Below are 21,282 nucleotides of genomic sequence, written 5' to 3' on the forward strand. Positions count from 1 at the left end.
AGTTTGATTTAATGTAATCTGCCTTTCAGACAGCCATTAGCCTAGCTCCTGCGTGAATTCGATTAATTGGCTGAATTCTTCCAGATGTCCATTAAGTATTACAGGAATTTCTATGTAAAAACAGCAGGGACTGTCTAGCAGAGAACCAAACAATGATATGTTATATTGCTGCCATGACTTACAAAAAGCTGGATTCATTTTCATTAATAAAACATCTGTACTCCTGCACAGCTATGCATCAAGATGCATTTATTTTATATGTTTATTTCTTTTATGACTATAAATAGATAGTTAAACAGAAGCACAGTGTGTTCAGCTAGAAGATACACAAACAGAAATATATTTGAAATGGAAATAGAAATAAAAAATAGCAGAGCTAATGCTTAAAATAAGAATTAGGTATTATAGCGGGCAAAGCAGTGACCATTATAGCTGAAGGATGCATGGCATTTTCTGTTCTGAGGGTCTATTTTCAGATAGTTATGAATCGCAAAATATTCACCATTTGGGCTGAAATTTCCCAGGCCTGGTCTCTGCATGAAGATATGATTTTCCTCTACAGTTTGAGCAAAAATGGCCCTACCATTTTTCAATTACAGGAGCTATGGAAAATATACATTTCACCATTATAAAAAAGGATTATTGTAAACAGCAGTCAAAATAGCTGCTGAAGTTTGGTTTGTTTATTTGTTAATTTATTTAGGGTTTTTTGTTTTGTTTTGGTTCTTATTTTGGGGTTGGGTTGGGGGATTGTTTGGGGTTTTGTTGTTATTTGGGGTTTTTTTGTTTGTATGTTTGTTTAAATTACAATTTGGAAGGGAAAGTCTTTACTGCAGAGCAGTGCATAAATTTGGCTCAGAGGAAATTGGTTTTGATTTGATTGTTTGTAAATTATATACAGAGTATGTGCAACAGATATTTGAGTTTGCGAAGTGAATACCTGAGGAATGCTGTGCTATACATGCATGTATAGATAACTTAGCTTTGCAGTAAACTGTGGAGATCCCCCAACTGCTCTAAAATCTTCCTTGTTCCTGCTGCTTTCCTCACCAGAATGCCCCCTTATCCTTGGGGAATATGCATAGGGCTGGGAGCCAGGATGGCCTGAACATCTTCTGCCAGCTCTACTCTTGACGCATGTAGAAACTCTGCAGGAGTTTAACGCTGACCCTGTGAAGCTTAGAAACTTAACATAATCCTCATCTAAGGATGTATTTTGTCCCACTGAAATCAGCAAGATTTAAACATATATTTAGAGTTACACAAATACTAATGTGCTCTGCTGAGTCAGAGCTTTACTCCTGCAGTTAAGCTCCTGCCCAGATCCTAATGTCTCAGGACCACTCAATACTATGGAGCCTTTCTCCTGTGAAGTTCAGGGGGGCTGCTTTAGTTCCACTGTGTGCTCCATGGGAACACTTTAGCAGTCTCCACCAGAAGGGACATGCTGAATCAGTCCATCCCTACGTTACCCTTGCTGTGCTCTTTACTTTGTGCTTCCCACACTGCAGCTGTGCAGGCTCCTTGAAGAGGTACTGCAACCTCCAGCTGTGGGAAGTTTGCAGCTGCTTTTCACTATTGCAGACTTCCAACTGAAAGGCTTTTCAATACCAGGGACCCTTCCATCTGGTTCAGATAGCAGAAGCTGGTGCAAACAATGGACAGTGAGGCTCTGCTGTATAGGTGTAATAATGTTCTCTCTGGGAACATTCAAAATTGTATGTTAAAATGCCTTTTGGTGAAGGAGTAGCCTATACAGGAGGGATGGTCTCCACCTTAACCAAAATGGAACCAGACTGCTGACACGTAGAATACAAAGATTTTAGAGTATTTTTCAAACTAAGGGCTGGGGGAAATCCAACAGCTAAGGAACAGCACACAGTTTGAGTGGAGACATCACATAGTGAGGAATTTATTAAAGCGGGAACTCTATATCCTAGTATAGAGGATAGGAAAGAGGTTGGTAAAGTAGAGGTAGGAGCTAGTGAGGAACAGTCAAATGTAAAAGAATCCCATTTAAATCTAACTCATGAAGGCAAGCAACTGTATATTTAGTGCTTATATACAAATGGTAGAAGTCTAAATACCAAGCCGAGTGAACCAGAGTGCCTGGCATTAAATGAGGATGTTGATATAATAGGTTGATATAATATGATATAATATAACATATCACAGAAACTCGGTGGAATGAGGATAATCAATGGGATGCGGAAATACCAGGGTACAAAATATATAGGAATGACAGAGTAGGTTGCACTCGTGGGGGAGCATATGTTAAAAAAAGAATAGAGTCATTTAAAGTGAAAATCTTAAATGAATCAAACTGTACCATGGAATCACTATGGATAGAAACTCCATGCTTGAATAATAAGAATATAGCAGTAGGAATATACTGCTGACCATCTGACCAGGATGGTGACAGTGACTGTGAAATATTAAGGGAGGTTAGAGAGGCTACAAAATAAAAAAACACAATAATAATGGGTGATATCAACTATCCTCATATTGTCTGAGTAAATGTCACCTCAGCAATGATATTTCTAGATATGCAGAGATAAAATGACTGCTTCTTGGAGCAGCTAGTCTTGGAACCCTTAAGAGAAGAGGCCTGGGCAGCGGGTTAACCACCGGCTAGCCCCGAGCCGCCCCACCACCCCACCCGAGGACCTGCCCTCCTTCCCCCACCAGAGCCCCCCCGCCATGGCCGCAAGCCTCTCCCCCGCAGCCCCAAAGCACAGGGTGGGCAGCGGGCGGCCCCCCACTGCACGGCCCCCTCGGGCCCCCGAGCACAGGGCAGGCAGCCCCAGTGCCTTCAGCCCCACCCCGAGTATTGGGCGACCCCAGCCACCCCAAGTCCTGGCCGCCCTAGCCCCAGTCCCAGCATACTGCTTCCCTGAAGAGGAGCAGGCAGCAGCCTGCCTGGGCTGAGGCCAAGCAGGGAAGGGCAAGCAGGGCTTTGGGGAGGAGCATGGGAGGGGCTACGCTGAGCTGTCTGGGTAGGCACAGCCTCCCCCAGCCTATGCAATGCGCCTCCCATGGGGGGAGACAATTTTTCATTTAGTCCAAAGTAGAGCACAGGAGCTGGTCCAAAAGATAACTCGAAAACTGCTTGCTAATAGCAATGATGTAATTAATTTTAGCATCTTTCTAGGGGAAATCCCCCCCAAAAAATCACTAAAGTAACATTAAATTTTAAAAAGGATAACTACACAAGAATGAGGTTGCTAGTTAGATGAAAATTAAAAAGACCAGTCACCAGGATAAAATGCCTGAAAGAACGTTGGAGACTACTTAAAAACACCATAATAGAGGCTCAAACTAAATGTACACCTCAAATCCAAAAAGACAGTAGTATGACCAAAAAAAAAATGCCAGCAGGGCTAAACAGCAGAGTAATGGAGGCCCTTTTAAAATTAGGAAGTCAAATCCTAATGAGGAAAATAGGAGGAAGCACAAACTCTGGCATGCAAAATGTAAAAGTGTGGTAAGGTAGGCCCTAGAAAGAATTTGAGAAGCAACTTCCTACAGATGCAAAAACTAACTATAAAATTTCTTTAAATACATCAGAAGCAGGAAGCCTGCCAAACAGGCATTGGGGCCATTAGATGACAAAGGTGCTAAAGGACCACCCAAGGAAGACAAGACCATTGCAGAGAAGCTAATAGGAATTCTTTGCTTTGGTTTTCCTGCAGAGGATGTGCAGGAGATATCCACATAAGAGCTATTCTTTTTTAATGTGTCAATAGCAGAGATTTTAGAACAAACTCAAATTGCAGAACTACTAACTGTAGTATGTAACCTATCACTGAAATCAGCCTCTGTATCAGATGACTGGAAGGTAGTTAATGTAATACCATTTTTTTAAAAGGGTTCCAGAAAAGATCCTGGCAATTACAGGCCAGTAAGCCTAACTTCAGTACTGGGCAAATTGGTAGAAACTATAGTAAATAACAGAATTGTCAGACATAGATAAACATGATTTGTTGGGGAAGAATCAGCACGGCTTCTGTAAAAGGAAGTCATGCCTCACCAATCTATCTGAATTCTCTGAGGGGGTCAACAAGCATATGGATAGAGGTAAGCCAAAGGCTCTTCAGGAAACTAAGTAATCATGGGATAAGAGGGAAAGTCCTCTCATGGATCAGTAACTGGTTGAAAGATAGGAAACAAAGGGTCAGCATAAAGGGTCTGTTTTCACAATGGAGAGACGTGAACAGCGAGATCCCTCAAGGATCTGTACTGGGACCAGAACTGTTCAACAGATTCATTAATAATCTGAAGAGTGGACTGAATAGTGAAGTGGCAACGTTTGCAGGCAATAGTTAGAAAGAAGACCATGAGGAGTTACAGAGGGATCTCACAAAACTTGGTGACTAAGCTACACAATGGCAGACGACATTTAACATTGATAAATGCAAAGTAATACACACTGGAAAAAATAATCCCAACCATACATATAGAATGATGGATTGTAAATTAGCTGTTATCACCCAAGAAAGAGATCTTGGAGTTACCATGGATGGTTCTCTGAAAATTTCTGCTCACTGCACAGCAGCTGTCAAAAAGACTAACAGAATGTTAGTAACCATTAGAGGGGGATAAAAAATAAGACAGAAAATATCATAATGGCACTGTATAAATCCATGGTAATTCCACACTTTGAATACTGCATCCAGTTCTGGTCGTCCCATCTCAAAAAGGATATAGTGGAACTGGAAAAGTTCAGAAAAGGGCAACAAGCTGATCAAGGATATGGAATGGTTTCCATATGAGAAACTAAAAAGATCAAAGCTGTTTGTTTAAAAAAAAAGAGACAACTAATGGGGAATATAAGAGAAGTCAATAAAATCATCAGTGGTGTGGAAAAAGTAAATAGAGAGTATTATTTACTCTTTCCCACAATACAAAAAACAGGTATCACCCAATGAAATTAATAGGCAGCAGGCTTAATACAAACAAGAGGAAGTAGTTTTTTACACAGTGTACAATTAACCTGTAGAATTCATTGCCCTGGGATGTTGTGATTGCCAAAAGTATAACTGGGTTAAAAAAAGAGCTAGATAAGTTCATGGAGGATAGGTCCATCAATGGCTATTAGCCAACATGGTCGGGGACACAACCCCATGCTTGAGGAAACCCTAAATCTCTGAGTACCATAAACCAGGATTAGAAGACAGGTGGATCACTCCATAAGTGCCCTGTTCTGTACACACCCCTTAAGCAATGATATGGCCTTTGTTGGAGACAGGCTAATGGGAAAGATGGACCATGATTTGGCACCAATATGACACCAAAAAAAAAATCCAAACTCTAATATTGCATCTTGGCAGGGGATTAGACTAGATGAGTGGTTCTCAACCAGGAGTACATGTACCCCTAGAGTTATGTAGAGGTCTTCCAGGGGGTACATCAACTCATCTAGATATTTGCCTCATTTTACAATAAGCTACATAAAAAGCACTAGCAAAGTCAGTACAAACTAAAATTTCGTAGAGACAATGACTTGTTTATACTGCTCTATATACTATACATTGAAATGTACGTACAATATTTATATTCCAATTGATTTATTTTATAATTATATGCTAAAAATGAGAAAGTAAGCAAATTTTCAGTAATAGGGTGCTATGAAGCTTTTCTATTTTTATGTCTGATTTTGTAAGCAAGTAGTTTTTAAGTGAGGTGAAACTTGGGGGTACGCAAGACAAATAAGACTCCTGAAAGAGGTACAGTAGTCTGGAAAGGTTGAGAGCCACTGAACTAGATGACCCTTGTGGTCCCTTCTAACCCTATGGTTCTATGATTCTATAACAAAAGGTATTTCGACTTGATAAGATGTAATTCCTATTTTTTTCTAACATAGTGAGTTCTCTATATAATAGTTTCCTCTCTGTTTACATCTTTACAGGTATTTGTTTCCTTTTCTTTTTCTTCTCTCTCTTGTTTTTTTATTATATTCTCTACTGCGCTCCTGTAACATACATGGATATACAAATCTTATAAGTCATGTGCAGTTTTTTAGAGTTCAATGCTATTTCCATTCTGTATAAATAACACCTTAATAAAAATATTACATAACAATAGTTATGCTATGAGCCATTACCACAATACTCCTATAACTTGTTAAAAGAATGAACCTGTAAAATGAATGCATTTCAGCACAGTATACCAAAATCTATGCAATAATTCACTTAAATGGTCTCAAAACAATAACAGTTGAAAGCAAAATCTGTTGCCCCAATGTATGTTCTTTGTTCCAAACTTATGCATCTGAATGACTGCACTAATATTTGTAATAAGTAGATATTTTATTGTCTGTCAAAGCTTCAGACTGAAAAGCAGTTTGTGGAACTGAGAATTACACCGTGTGCAAAGAGGTGAATAAGAAGCAGAAAGAAGTATGACACATGCTTTACCTTTCTCAAGCCACAGCAGTGCTAAACAGTTGCATTCAGAGAAACATTTCCCTCCTTTGTAAAACATCAGAAATCTGATTCACACCAAAATGAATAATAATTGCTAGATTTTTGAGCATAAGAGATGTGTGTAAATATCATGCATATATGACTAAATTAAAAATTAAAAGCATCTGGGCAAATTAAAGCCATTGGTAATTTACAGTACAGTATTTTTTTATCCTAAGGCAAATGTGGACAAGTCACAACTTCTTTTGAAGCCTGAGGGATTGAAAAATTGAATCAGCAGGCTTTGTTATTGATGTTTTTCTAGCACAAATGTTTTGCAATCTCTGTCTTTCATGTGTCTCTTACAAACAAGTAGAATTGTGTGATGAATCATCTTAGCTATTAATTCATTTAATGGATTCTTATCTCACCCACTGAAGTCAAAGCAATTTTTGTTTCTGTAGCAATCCCAACCTCAGTGGTAAATATTGCACCCAAATACCAACTTTTTTGGAGGTTCACTATACTTGCTTTGTGCCTGAGACTGTTGTTATATTCGGTCATTTGTTTTGAAGAACAAAATAACCTTGGGCTAGATCCACAAAGGGGAGAGACTTAGGCTGAGTGTTGCACTGCCTAACTGTAGGCACCCTGCTCCCTTATAGAATCCACAGGCCTGAGTTAAGTGTCTAGGCTCCTCACACAATGCATGGGGGAGTGAGGATGGAATGGAAAGCCACAAAAACCAGCAACCTGATCAGGGAGCCACCCAGACTAGCCAATAGGAAATGCTGAGGAGAGGGTTCGGGCCCACAGAAAAGGTAGATTTGGGGGATGCCTAGTTTGAGGATTCTGCTTAGACATGAGATAGGTGTCTCGATTTAGGTAGCTGTGTTTATGCTCACTGACAGATTTTTAGGCACCTTGGAGACTTTAGTGGTGGAAACTTAGGCCTCTTGGGACTTTTGGCACCTACCGGATTAGATGGCAGCTGAGTGTGTGTGTGGGGCGGGGGAGCTTAGGATCTAAATTTTGGATTTAGGCACCTAAGGCGGATGTTAGGCACCGAAATCCTGTAGCAGACCTTGCCACTTGAATTTATCATGATTTCATTCACATATTTGTAAGATTTAATTCTTTGTGAAGGTTTCAAAAGAAAAATTGACCTCGCTTCATAACCATCATCCCTGGCTGAGGAAAAACATATATGTGAAAACCATGCTACAGTCTATCTTTACTCCACGCATGGAACCCCATGTAAATTAATGGGAGCTTTCGGCAACGAGAGAAAGCACTATATGAAATATTTAACATTTGTCAAACCTTTATAAAAAAAATAAACCTAACAGGGACCATTACAAGGAGATAAGCAAATGAAGCAGCCACTGTAAAGCACAGAAAAGTGGTGCATTTGGAACAGCCAAACAGGAGTAATTCAGGTGAATAAGTAGGTCCCTACCAAATTCACACTCCATTTTGGTAAATTTCATGGTAATAGGATATTAAAAATCTTAAATTTCACGGTTTCAGAAATTTAAATCTGAAATTTCACAGTGTTGTAACCATGGGGGTTCTGACACAAAAGGGGGCTGTGGGTGGTGGGGAGGAGTTGCAAGACTACTGTAAGGAGGGTTGCAGTATTGCAATCATTACTTCTGCACCACCACAAGCAACAATGCAGAAGTAAGGGCACCAATGCCATACTATGTCACCCTCACTTCTGTGCTGCTGCTGCTGGTGGCGCTGCCTTCAGAGCTGCACTCCCAGCCTGCAGCCAGGGGAGTTTCCCAGAGGTGGGTCTGACTCAGCCCTGGGAGTGGCCCATGCCATGGAAAAGGAAGTCTCATCCCTCCCTGCCCATCCTGGATTAGCAGCTGGAGCCCAGCGCACAGTAGGAGCCCCTGTCCGGGGTGTCTGGAGCCCTGCCCCTCCCCAGATCTGGGCCCAGTGCTTGGGGGTTAAAGAGGTCTTGGGCTGGCTGTATGTGTATGTGGGGGTGACCACACCATACTCACACACACTGCAACCACAGCACCCTGAGTGGTGGCCCATGTTGCCCACCCATAAGGCCGGTCCTGTCCCCTGAAAAAGTAATGACCCACCCCACAAAACCATGCCACAGTCACTTCTGCACTGACGCTGGCAGCAGCACTGCCTTCAGAGCTGGGCGCCTGGCCAGCAGCCACCACTTTCTAGTCACCCAGCTCTGAAGACAGTGCAGCAGTAAGGGTGGCAATACCGCAACCCCCCTACAATAGCCAGATTTTGGGGGGGAGACAATATTTCATGGTCTGTGACACATTTTCCTGACTGTGAATTTGGTAGAGCCCTATGGATAAGAATAGACTGGAATGTCCCTGTCCTAATAAAGTTCTTCCCGTTTATCGCTAAAAATCTTGCACACCTTGTCATACCAGCCTTCTGCAGAAAAGTTTTCCACTCTGCAACATGCCTCCTCCAGTACAATGTGCCTGTGGTTGGATTTGTGCTATTCCTGTATATATTCACAATTCCACCTTCCTAACCCAAAAATCAGTCTTGGGCACCTTCTCTGGTCCCACCAAGCTACACCCCAACAGCAGAAACTGAATGGCTTCCAGAGGCGCTAACTGGCTCACAGTCATACTGAAAGCTTATGGAGAGGACTACCTAAATTATAGTCAACATGATTATAAAGCTTGAGGGTGGTGTGGCTTCAGTGTTCCATAAAATTTTTTTTTTTTAAAAAGTCCTTGATACAGTAGGCACTAAATCCAGAAAATGAGATAAAGGGCAAAGGTTCGGCTATGTGGCCATTCTCAAAACTGACTAAAAACAAGAACAAAGGTATTCAGAGAGGAAAGGTGGAAAAAAAGTTTTAAATGGGATCAAGGGATACAAGGTAGAAATATGAGGAGGAGGCTAATAAAAAAGAGGTCAAAAAGACAACTATAATTAGTGATCAAAAGATAAAGAACAGAGCACTTTAAAAAGGGAGTAGCTGGTAGACCTTTAATGGTTTTGCAACTGAGAAAAATTTTGCTGAAGTAAATGGAAATGAATAAGAGCAGAATAGAGAAAAATAGCTTATAAAAAAAGTAAAAGAACTGAAAGTTACTGTAGAAATTGGCCTTGAGCGGAAATCTGTTATTTTAGACAGAGGGTAAAATAGATTTGATTGAATGGATCAAATTTTCAAAGGGACTGCTAAATGTGCACCACCAATTCTGGTCTAATATTGTTTCACATCCTGCTTTTGTTCATGTAAAATAGAGGTGGGGAAAAAATGCACATACAGCATTGGTATTGCAAGTTTAAAGGTTACTTTTAAAAATGCATCCCAATATGTTTTTCTTTTGTTTAATTTTGAAAATCCTAATGGAAGGGGAGTGAGCAGAAGGCATGAGCTTTGGACATTCTTTCTACATAGCAAAACTGAATCATATTGGCCTGGAAGTCACTAGTCTTTTTTTCTTAAAGTTTCCCACCAGTTCTAGCAATGGTGATTAAGGCTACATTTATGTCATGGAGGTCATGGAAGTCAGAGAATCTGTGACTTCCAGAGACCTCCCTGACATTCTCTGTTTCAGCCCCCAGGGGCTGCAGGACTCTGGAGCTGACAGCCATGGGGCTCTGTCAGGGTTCCAGCGACAGGCGACAGCAGCAACAAGCAACAGGGGGGCCCCTGCAAAGTTCCAGCAGGTGACAGACTCCTGAAGGGGACCTCCTCAGGGTTCCAGCAACGGGCAACAACCTCACACAGGGGGAGAAGGACGCTTCGGGCAAGCAGCTGGGCATGTTCCATTTTCTCTTTGGGAAATATAGTCACCCTGCAGCTCCCAGCTGCCGTGGGCAGAGGGGGAACCCCACAGCTCCCAGCCACTATGGTGGTGGGTGAAACCATGGAGCTGCAGCAGCAAAAGTCACAGACAGGTCACGGCTTCCGTGAATTTTTGTTTATTGCCTATGATCTGTCTGTGACTTTTACTAAAAATAAGCATGACAAAATCTTAGCCTTAATGGTAATACATTAGCATAGACTGGCCACCAGCATTTTAACCACCATGTCACCTAGCTGTGCTCTGAAGAGGTTAAACGAAACAGTGGATAAAACACCAAGGCCCAGCCTATATTCACACAGCCACTACTATTGGCATGGTGGTAGCAACAGGGTGAATAAAAAAATAAAAGGCCTAGTGAAGGCCTGGCTTTCCCCATTCAGTCTCCAAAGTAAGAGGCTGCCATGCTGCCTCCACCAGGAGAACGGGTGAGAGATTTATCTACCTCTTTTTCATTGAGATTTTTATTTCCCAGTTAAGGCATATCTACATTATTACATTGTATCAGGAGACACATTTATAACATGGTTGTTGTCACTCAACCTACTTAAAACAGTTCTGTCTTGTAAACTATATGGGATCCAATCATATTTTAACCAATCCCCAAATGATTGTTTGGAAACAACTTTGTGGCCAAGTCCCCTGACACAGTTCTTACTATAATGTAGGTGAGCCCTAAGCAGCAGAAAAGTTCTGGCTCGTTAGCATTTAAGATGTCAGTGGAGAATTTATCTGCTCTTTAGAACAAGCTACAGCAGAAAGCAGTGCAAGAGGTTTGATGTATGATGCAGTAATATTCAAGCCTCCATACCAAATAGCAACTGCTCCAGCCTTATCAGAAGGATTGATAACCACAGTATCCTGTGCAGGAGAGCTACCTAAGGCATTGTAATTCTCCGGGACTGGGCTACTGCACTGATCTCTTACACAGAAATGTATTCATGAGGTGCCATGGATGGTTAGAATATTGTGAGGCAATGGATTAGCCTGACTTTCAACAGCTCCAACTGGAAACTGAGTGGTTTTGTCTGAGCCCAGGGAAGGAGGAGCAACCTTTCACTGTTATCTTCAATTTGTGAACAGCTCAGGTATTGTTAAGCAGAGGAATGGCAGTTCCTTCTTCTAAATACTACTCTTGAGTGTCACATTTGCTGGTGGTCCAGCTCCAGGAGGAGAGAAAGGATCCACGCTTTTCTATATTTCAAGAGCTAATGGAACCATATGAAGTTAAGAATATATTATCTATGATCACTAAAACTCAAGTAAAAGAAATCTTACTAGCACTAAGTGCTGTTTGAATTGCACTATTATCTGGCACAAAGACCTTACACACCGTATATCACACCAGGGTGCATCCCTCTCTGGACTCTAATCCATAATCCCCAAAGGCCCAGAGCTCTCAGAAGGTAATCTCTTTCAACAATGGGATGAGCTGGGAATCGTATCCTTTCAGGATTTATATAAAACTCAAACACATATGTCTTTTGGGAGGATAAGAGCCACTTAGCTTGTCCTGAATTCATATTTTGACAGCAATCCTTTTTATATCTGTGGTATTTCTCACCAGTGAGGAAAATTGTTTTATTGAAATGCAGACTGGTATCCTCTGTCTGCCATCACAGCATGTTATGGACTTCATGGCCTGTTCAAGCCAAGGGAAAGCAGGCCATGCCGAATGTATTGGACACAACTCCCCATCCTGGCACAAGTCCCATCATTTTATGGTACATTCTTTCCTCAATAGCCATGTGTTTTCTAAACTGTACAGAGACAGGAATGAGAAATAGTCAGATGAGTGGGCAGGCAGCATGGGAAAGGAGACAAGCTAACTGGTATCTTTTGTGAGACTGGCATCAGTGAATACTGACCCATGCCAAGAGGCATTAACCTGTTGTAATCTTGACTGACGACAGGTGTCTGTTGCCAAGAAATAAAGACCAATCTCCTACCAGCCCACCTTTGTTACACCTCTTACCCAGCTTTTGAAGGTGAGTCTTCCTCACTGAGCTCAGTAGCTGTGCTCTCCCCAACTCTCTGGAGCCGTGGGCATTTTATCTCTGTGACAGGTCATATTTTAATTGTCAGTATGGTTCATATGCTGCAGTGGAATGCAAATTACTTTGAAATCAACCTGTTCTGTGGTTAAGTTCTTGGTTCTTTTGCAAGAGGAAAGGAAATGGACACACAAGAAAGTCAGCCCTTTCCTCTTTAACTACAGTAAACTTCTTCTTCATCCCAACCATTTTCCAGGGATGTGACAGTCAATTTTGGGGGCAAAGACAAAAAACAGCAAGTAAACCTAAATTAAAGAGAGAGACAAAAGGAAGAAACTAAATGAAACCAAAAACCAATTAAAATGAGTTCAGCCTTTGGCTGTTACTTGAGCTTCTTTCATTCCTCCTTCTCCCATAAATTTTGTTTTCTTATTCTTCTCTTGGACATCCAGCTAGATGGTAACTCTTCTAGAAACTGACAGGGTGGCCGCATCTTGTTAGCTCTTCATATTTACCAAGGTCCAGCTCTTCCCAGCCAGCAACACCAGACACTTGGAATCTGTTGTAAAGTCCTTTCTGTCTGGGAAGAGTTCCAGTATTATTAACTATAGTTTTTCAATGTAAGTTTTGCACTGGCAGGGCTTTTCCAAATCCACAGCAACAGTACAAAAGAGTCTGACAATGCACGGTAGGCCTTCAGACTTATTTCCTGTCCCTTCATAGAGAAGAGCAGAACAGTGATCAAAAGAGTAAGGGAAGAAACTCGGAATTAAAACTGAAGAATCTAGAAGTAACTTAATTCTATCCTCAAATCCTAAATTATAGTCTTTACCCATATTCACTTGTTTTCAAAATATAAGGTACATCCTAATTCTGTTCCCTATGTCACTGCATGTAAACAAATAACTAGAACTGGGTAAATACTGCAGAACCATTTGCATGAGTATTTGCCCAGATTTTAAAATGGTTCATGCTCCTTTTGTATTTGCTTTTTGTTACCATTGAGACAATCAGCTTTACCTGTGGGAAAGGCAAGTACTTGTGGATATTTTATAGGTCTGGGAAGCTATGTGACACAATATGGGGCCGGGGACCCAAAATCCCTCACCAGAGGCCTTGCACGAAGATAGTTAAACCAGCTAGGCAGCTTCCAACTGCACCATTAACAGCTAGGACTGGACAATTACTTTATGCAATTACTCAATCACTCAATTACTTTATGCAAATCTGACAAAAGAATTTCATATAAAGTCAGCACCCAGCTAATCTTACAGTAGCCTAATTTTACTGGGAATGATGCCTTGGGAAACATATATGTAACCCAGAGAGGGAAAAGCTTAAAATGTCCTAATCCTGTTTATCTTCTGCTTCTTCTAAAATCATTCTCTCTCCTCTAGGGTGTGCCTATGCTAGAAAATGTGCTACCTGTTTTCCATCAATGGTGCTGCTGCCTTGGTGCAGTCCCTCAAAGCTGGCGTTTATGACATGGCAATGAAAGTGCCAGATCCCTGTTTACAATAGCCAGGGCCGGGTCCAGGTTTTCTTCTGCCACAAGTGGCAAAAAAAAAAAAAAAAAAAAAAGCCGATCGGCGGCACTTCGGCAGCAGCTCAATCGCACCGCTCCATTCTTCGGCGGCAGTTCAGCGGTGAGTCCTTCACTCCCTCTCTTCCTCTTTGGCAGCAGCTCAAAGAGGAAGAGAGGGTCTGAGGGACCCGCCGCCGAATTCCCGCCAAAGACCCTAATGGGCTGCCCCAATAGCGGACGCACTGCTGCCCCTTTGAATTCACTGCCCCACGCAACTGCTTCTTTAGCTGGTGCCTGGAGCCAGCCCTGACAATAGCACTCACCCTGTTTCCAGCACTGCTACAGCTAACCTGGTGCTGGAAAACAGATCCAACACATTTTAGTGTAGACAGGCCTGAGAGAATCAAAGCTACACTGGCTTCTTCAGTGAAAGGCTCTTACAAATGAAAAAGGTTATACTCATCCAGTCAGGGAACAGAGATAATATCATGTGACTTAAGTGACCAATCCTTAATAACCAACACAGCTTTAATTTTCAATATAGAGTTTCAAATACAGCAAATTATTCACAACAATCAATCCATAGAATAAACAAGAATATGCCAAAAATGCATTGCAATAAACTGGAAAAGAGATCAAATTCATGTAGTAAATTATTTACTCAGCTCTTCAGATTACATTTCAGGGCCAAACTAGGCCAGTTAAATTAACCTGGATGAGATTTTAACTTTGCAAGTCGATAATACTTAACAAAAATATTTCTCACCTAGAGATCTTCACTCTCTTGCTTAACAAAAACTTTATCATGGCTGATATGATCCCTTTTGGTTGACAGTATGCCCTGATTGTGAGAGTGTATACTCAGAAAGCAATTTTAAAATATTTAAATGTTTGTTAGATATTTTTATTCAACCTTAGCAAAGGCCCTACACTTCAGAGAGAACTATTTACTATTTAGTTAGTTTCATGAAAATATGTCAATGATTTTATTACAATGGGGAAATGTATTTTGGCATATAGGTCTGAGAACAGGACTAAGAGGCAGGAGCCTTCTGAGTGCTAGTCCCAACTCTTACTTGACTCATTCCATTGTCCTGACAACTCACTTACACCAAAGTTTTCACAAGTGGCCTCTGGTTTTGATTGTCCCACTTGACACCGTGGACCTCATTTTCAGAAGTGCTGTATGACAAAATTCCCAATGGCTTTAATAACAGGAAAGGGGACCCTCAATATGCTTTATATCAACAACTACCTACCACTGCCATAGCACTTTTCATCAGTGGTTCTTAGGGCTGGTCTACACTGGGTGGGGGAGGAGGGATAGATCTAAGATACGCAACTTCAGCTATGCTATTCGCATAGCTAAAGTCTAAGTATCTTAGTTCGACATACCTGGCCATCCTCACGGCGGCAAGTTGACCACTGCGGCTCCCCCATCGACTCCGCTTACTCCTCCTGATGAGGTGAAGTACAGGTGTCGATTCGGGGATTGATTTATCACATCTAGATGAGATGCGATAAATCGATCCCTGATAGATCGATTACTACCCGCCGATCCGGCGGGTAGTGTAGACATGGCCTTAAAGCACTTCACAAAGGTGGCGAAGGATCAGATCTGTTTTTAGTTAGAGAATCTGGAGACTCAGAGAACTGATTTGCCCAGGGTTATACAGTGAATCTGTGGCAGAGTCAAAAATAGAACACAGATTTTCTCAGTACTAGTTCTGTTCTCTGCCTCCTGGACCACACTGCTTACATCTGTGACTGCCAATCAAGGAGCAGGGTTGCGCAATTCAAAAGGGAATCATCCGATTTTTCAAGGCCTATGAGGTGTGGCAGTTATTTAGGACCTTGCAGAGGGTAGACTTTAAAAGGGAGGAATGTTGGGATTTCTCATGTCCCTGCCTCTTACTGTATTTCAGCTTTGGGAAGAATATGTTCTCAGAGATCTCTGTTTAAAACAAAACAAAACAATGCTGCTAACAGCTGAATGTCTCACATGTAATAACAAAAATAACCTATGCAATGTGATAGAATGTAGTCAGTGTGGGGACACATATGTAAAGAAATACCATGTTTAGATAGAATCTTTTCCAAGTAAACACAAATAGACTGGTCAAAAAAATGGTTTCCTTTACCATGGAAAATGTTGACCTTTTGTCAAAAAACAAACAGAAACAAACAACTGAAAACAGTATTTTTGGCCCCAAACTGGAAGCTTTTCAGTTGTCAACCAAAAATGTTTCAGGTTTTGGATTTTCGGATTTTCCCACAAAAAATTGAAAGTGTTTAAGGAAAACAGATGCTTTCCACACAAAAAATTCACTTAATTGAAAACTGAATTTTCTATCCCAAAAAAGTTTGTGTAAAATTTTTGATCAGTCCTAAACACAAACAATGAGGAAATGAGGGATGCTGGTGCCACTAGAAAGAATTCTGTGACAGGTATCTTTCTCTTAGCACCTCTTTTGTACAGTACGATGCAGGAGAAAGAAGTGGAAAAAATCACAGATACAAGAAACATAGCCACTTAATCCATAATATGGGAATGCATTTCTGCTCTTTTTCCCTCCCTAGATTCATTTTATGTTCCCATCAGAAGGTTAATTGTGTTAACAGGAGTTAGGGCCGCAAGGGAAAAATGTGATTGAATGCTGAGTGCACTTTTAGCTGATAACCTCCAAGTGAGTGAAAGGGCACACAGAGGGGTTGATCTCTTCTAAAGGGGTTGTCAGTCACTCAGGAAAAATGCAGCTGTGGGAGAAATGGCTTTATCTCCCAGGACACAAGGAAGAGCAGCTATCAAAATAATCTCAAGACTACACTCTTTCCAGTTTATATGTCTATGTCTATGGAACTGACAGCTGAGTTATATACAAGATGCTGGCTTGCTTGTGTGAATGAACAAACGGACATGACTCTATGCACATTCTTGAAGACTGATTACATTGCATGAAAATGTGTAATTGCCAAGAACTGAACCAAACTATTTATAGCGCTCAATATAAGTGCTGGAACTAGGCGTGTGGCAACACCCCCTGGCTTGAAGTGGTTTCCATCATATAGAGGGTTTACAGTTTGGTTCAATGGCTCTCAGCACCTGCAATATACAAATTGTTCCAGCACCCCCTGACTCTCAATATCTGGGGTGCAATCCTGAGCCCACTGAACTTAATGACAAAACTCCTATTGACTTAAATGAAACCAGGGTCCATCCCAGGATTTTACTAGAGCAGTACTGAGTGGTTTCCCAAAGTTTTAAACTTGCTTAACATGTATATGGGAGGCTCTCATGAAAAACATAGACTTACCTCCCCATTTGGCCAATTACACTCATGTCGGACTTGCCCTGCAATACTGCATTGAATTTATGGTAGTAAGCTTGGAAGAGAGAGGACTAATAGTTTTAAGATTAAATATTTCAATAGATTGGGACTGATGAGAATAGGGGTTGTGGGGGGCATCTGCACCAAGTAGAGATGGGGCAAAATGAAATTGTATAGTGTATTTCAGATGTCTGAACATAGGCCACTTCAGTCATGATGTACTAGAGCTGGTGTGTTTTAAAGGGGAATTTCTAACACTAGGAATATGAGTTTTCCCTTCCCTCTCTGCTATAGAGAACCGTAGCAAGATCTTGGAAGAACCTGAATAACGATGGCAAATGATGGGGTAACTTGAGCTGCATCTCTCCATCACCACAAGAGAGAGGAGATGGGATGCTGAGGATCAACCGTCCCTCCCCACTCATACTGCAAGTCTGCTGTCCTTAGTCACAGTGAGTATTGTTGCTGCAAGTATTGCCACTGAAATATAGATCGAAAATTGTGTGTGTGTATGTGTGCATAAAATGTACGTTTGCTCTAGTTCTGAAGAGAAAGCATGAAAAATAAAAGCCTAGATAGTTTACTTTAAAATGCCCAAATATAAACCAACCTCTTTTTTTTTCCAAAGCTTCCAAGCACAAAGAAAGTTCTGTAATGTTACCATCAACAATACAACTTGAACAAAACAACCAAAATGCTTATTGACTTGGTAGCAGGGAAAGCCAGTTTGAAATATTTCATTCCTAACACCAGTTAAGCAAGTATGTGTAAAGTGTAAAGCCTGCACTTGTTGATTTCTGAGGTAAAAATCAATAAAACTGTCCATAACATATAACTCTTTGGTTTACCTCTCCATAGAAATCAAAAGAGAGTAATTAGATTTCTGCCTGACTAGCAGGGGTAGAAAACTGTTTCATTTTGGATCAAAACCTTCCCAGTAGATTACACCTTCTATCCACTGCCTATCAACACTTAACAATTGCTTTTGTATTTGACTTTGACAGAACTACCAGAATGTTACTGTCTAATTTTCAGTGTAGCTGATGCAAGGTTTGTAGTTTTACTCTAGTACCAGATTTTAAATTAATTCTCCCCACTCCATATTTTTACATTTTTTACTATATACAGTGTTTTGTAACATTCAATCTTGCTAATGGTTTAAATAATTTAAAAAAACAAAACAACAAAACACAAACCGACCTCTAATTTACAACAAGAAAAAGCTAAATCTATTATTGATGAGCCAGCTTTTGGATTCAGATTTAATACTAAACAAGCAATTGTCTGACCCTCAATTGTTGCTGTGTTTCATATTCAAATGAGGCTGACACTGGTGCATATAGTCTCATCTGATGACATTTTAATATCACCAGATGCTATTGCCTACACAGGAGATAACTGATTCAAATGCAGCCTCTTTCTCTCGCTAAACTGGATGGTTTTAAGAGGGCAGGCATAAAGCAGGTCATATTTCTAAATAACGTTTTTCTACAATTTCTAGTATCACTATATTCTCACATTGCAACAGTCATGGAGTCCTTCAACAATAATAGCTTCTTTATGGCAAAATGTCACTCCAAGTTTTGATCTTCCTTAACTCAGCAGCTTTTGAACATTATGAGAGTATGAAATATCAAATAACAGATAGTGCTGGCAACAACTTCACATGCTAGATAGAGAGTAATCAATTGGAAAATATGTGACAACTTAAATTCAAGTTCCATATAATGAGTGGCTTTGATGGATGGCTGCAATGTATTCATGCTCTGAGATGAAGAGAACTTCCTCACTGAGCTCCAGACCACAGAAAAGCTTCTGAACTAAATCCCCCTCTTGGCTGCCCAGTGGTTCCCATTACAGTCAGTGTGAGCTTTATGTGTGCATTTGAGGGCAGTTTGTGCATTTGAGAGCTTAACAGTCCTTTACATTTTCATGATTCTGAACATTTTAAAAATAAAATTCTGGCCTATTAAAAACAATCTGTGTAGTTTGGAACTGGCCAAAATATATATGTTTGCAAATCCTTAGTCTACGAGTCTTAGACTTCAGTATTTATATAAATTAGCATGTATTTAGACTGTAAACACTAGGGAGCTGGGATTCTGTCTTCTTCTGTGACTCAGACAGATCACATTTGGCACTTAACAAATATTATGTACACCTCTACCCCAATATAATGCTGCCTCGGGAGCCAAAAAATCTTACCGTATTATAGGTGAAACCGCGTTATATCGAACTTGCTTTGATCTGCCAAAGCACTCAGCCCTGCCCCTCCAGAGCACTGCTTTACCGCGTTATATCCGAATTCATGTTATATTGGGTTGCGTTATATTGGGGTAGAGGTTTATTATTATTTGTGGGGGTGGAGGGGCACTTAGGGGTGGCATTACTTCTGTGGCACTGTCTCTGGCCTCCACAAAGAACTCTCTCTGGGGCCAGGAAGGATGTGGGTTAGTGATGAATGTTCTCTTCCCTCCCCACAGCCAACTTTATGGGCAATCTATGTAAAAGTTAATGCAAACTGAGGTTGTATTTTTAAGCAGTGCCCCTCCATGCAGGGAGCTGGAGGTGATCAGCTAGTCCATGGCTGCTGTGGAGATGGTTCTGGCCTCAAGTGGATCCTCCAATATCTGTGAGTTCTAGAAGGACTAACTCCCTCCCTCCCTGATCACTGGATGCAGGGCATACAGAACAATCTAGTGACTACCCCGCAAGGTCAGTGTTGTGCTTTTTTTCTTTCGCAGACCTTTCTGTAGGAGCAAGGGAAAGATGCTCTCACCTGAGACATAAATAAAACATAAATAAATTCATACTCAAATCAATCAAATCACTCAGTTTGCTGACATCTGAGTAGTCAGTGTCAGGGAAGGTGTAGTTTCCCCACCCCCATCTCCATTTTTATATATTTAACACTAAATATAGAAATACCTAAAATCTCTGAATACTCCTATATGCTCTTCATAACTGGTCCCAACCACGTATCTTTCCATTTCAAAGTGTTCCCGGATTGCTTTGGCAGCCCTTTGGTTCCCACCCACAGTGTTCACACAGTGTCACCCTTATCTCATGTGATATTTCTGGAAGCAATTATCCATATAGAATACAGTCATCAAGTCAAATTCATTGCTGGCATAAGCTGTCACAACTTCATTGACATCAATAGAATGGCCACCGCTTATGCCAAAGGCAAACTGCTGTCTACTTATATGGCCCTCATCACTATCTGAGCACAGACTTTATGCTCAGTGGGAGTGGAAGCCTTATCACTACTTCACAGGTGGGAATCTGAGGCAGAAGGTAGCTGAAGTGATTTGCTTCATCTCATGCAAGAAATCTGTGCCCAAGCCATAAACTCAACCCAGCTTTCCTGAGTTCCTGGCCAGTGCACTCTCCTCTAAACCGCCCTTCTTACCTTTGACCTAGCATGTTTGTACTAAACAAAAGAGATGTCACAACTCCTCAAAAGGTTATCCATTCTTTTGTATACCAGCACTCAACAGACAATGAGTGTAGATGCATATGTGTGCCATCTTAGAGCTGCACGGGTTAGGATGACCTGGTGTAATAGCAACACTGTCATGACAGGTGATCAGAGTTTGGAGACACCAGGGCTGGCAGGAGCTGAAAACACAGTGTAAGCATCTCTCTTGGGCCCTGAAAAGAGGAAGTGTTTGTGTTTCCTTTGACTGACCTCCTGTGTTTGGCACTGATAGGCTTTGGTTAGAGGAAGACTGATCATAACAGCTGGCTTTTGAATTTGGTGTAGCAAAATGGGAAGATAAATGTGGTGTTTTTACATGGCATTGTAACCCCAAAAAGAAAAATGCCAGGTTCCCTGGGTGCTGTAAGCTGGTGTGGCATGCACATCCAGAACAAAGGTCATTGAGCAGTACTGAAATGTTTCCTTTTGTAAATATATGTAGGTTTAAAATGATGTGGGAGCCACTGGTTACATGTGGAAGGAGGTGGTCTGGCTCATATATAAATATGAATACTTTTGTTTTTAACTTTAGCCATCTCAGGAGAGAGTAATTGCTCTTCTCACAGTAGGTGCCCATCACTAGTGGTTTTACATGTAACAGTTAGATATGGGTGTTCATTTATTTTACACCATGTGTTTACAAGGAAATAACAGAGACTAAAGGAGAGAACGTAAGCGTTTAACCTGGGAGTGTCCTACACTGCAAGCAAATGTGTTGTCCAATCATGTAT

At 41.1% G+C, this 21,282-nt stretch overlaps 1 long non-coding RNA gene across 1 annotated transcript in view; it reads left to right on the forward strand.

The window, feature by feature from the left end:
- Nucleotides 1-21,282, forward strand: part of LOC123368082 — a 68,848-nt gene that overhangs the window by 17,363 nt on the left and 30,203 nt on the right. The window contains exons 2-3 of the long non-coding RNA XR_006578682.1: nucleotides 17,365-17,522; nucleotides 19,629-19,785. This is a non-coding gene — a long non-coding RNA (uncharacterized LOC123368082). The remainder of the gene's footprint in view (nucleotides 1-17,364; nucleotides 17,523-19,628; nucleotides 19,786-21,282) is intronic.

Source organism: Mauremys mutica, chromosome 4, assembly GCF_020497125.1.
Source record: "Mauremys mutica isolate MM-2020 ecotype Southern chromosome 4, ASM2049712v1, whole genome shotgun sequence".
NCBI lineage: Eukaryota > Metazoa > Chordata > Testudines > Geoemydidae > Mauremys > Mauremys mutica.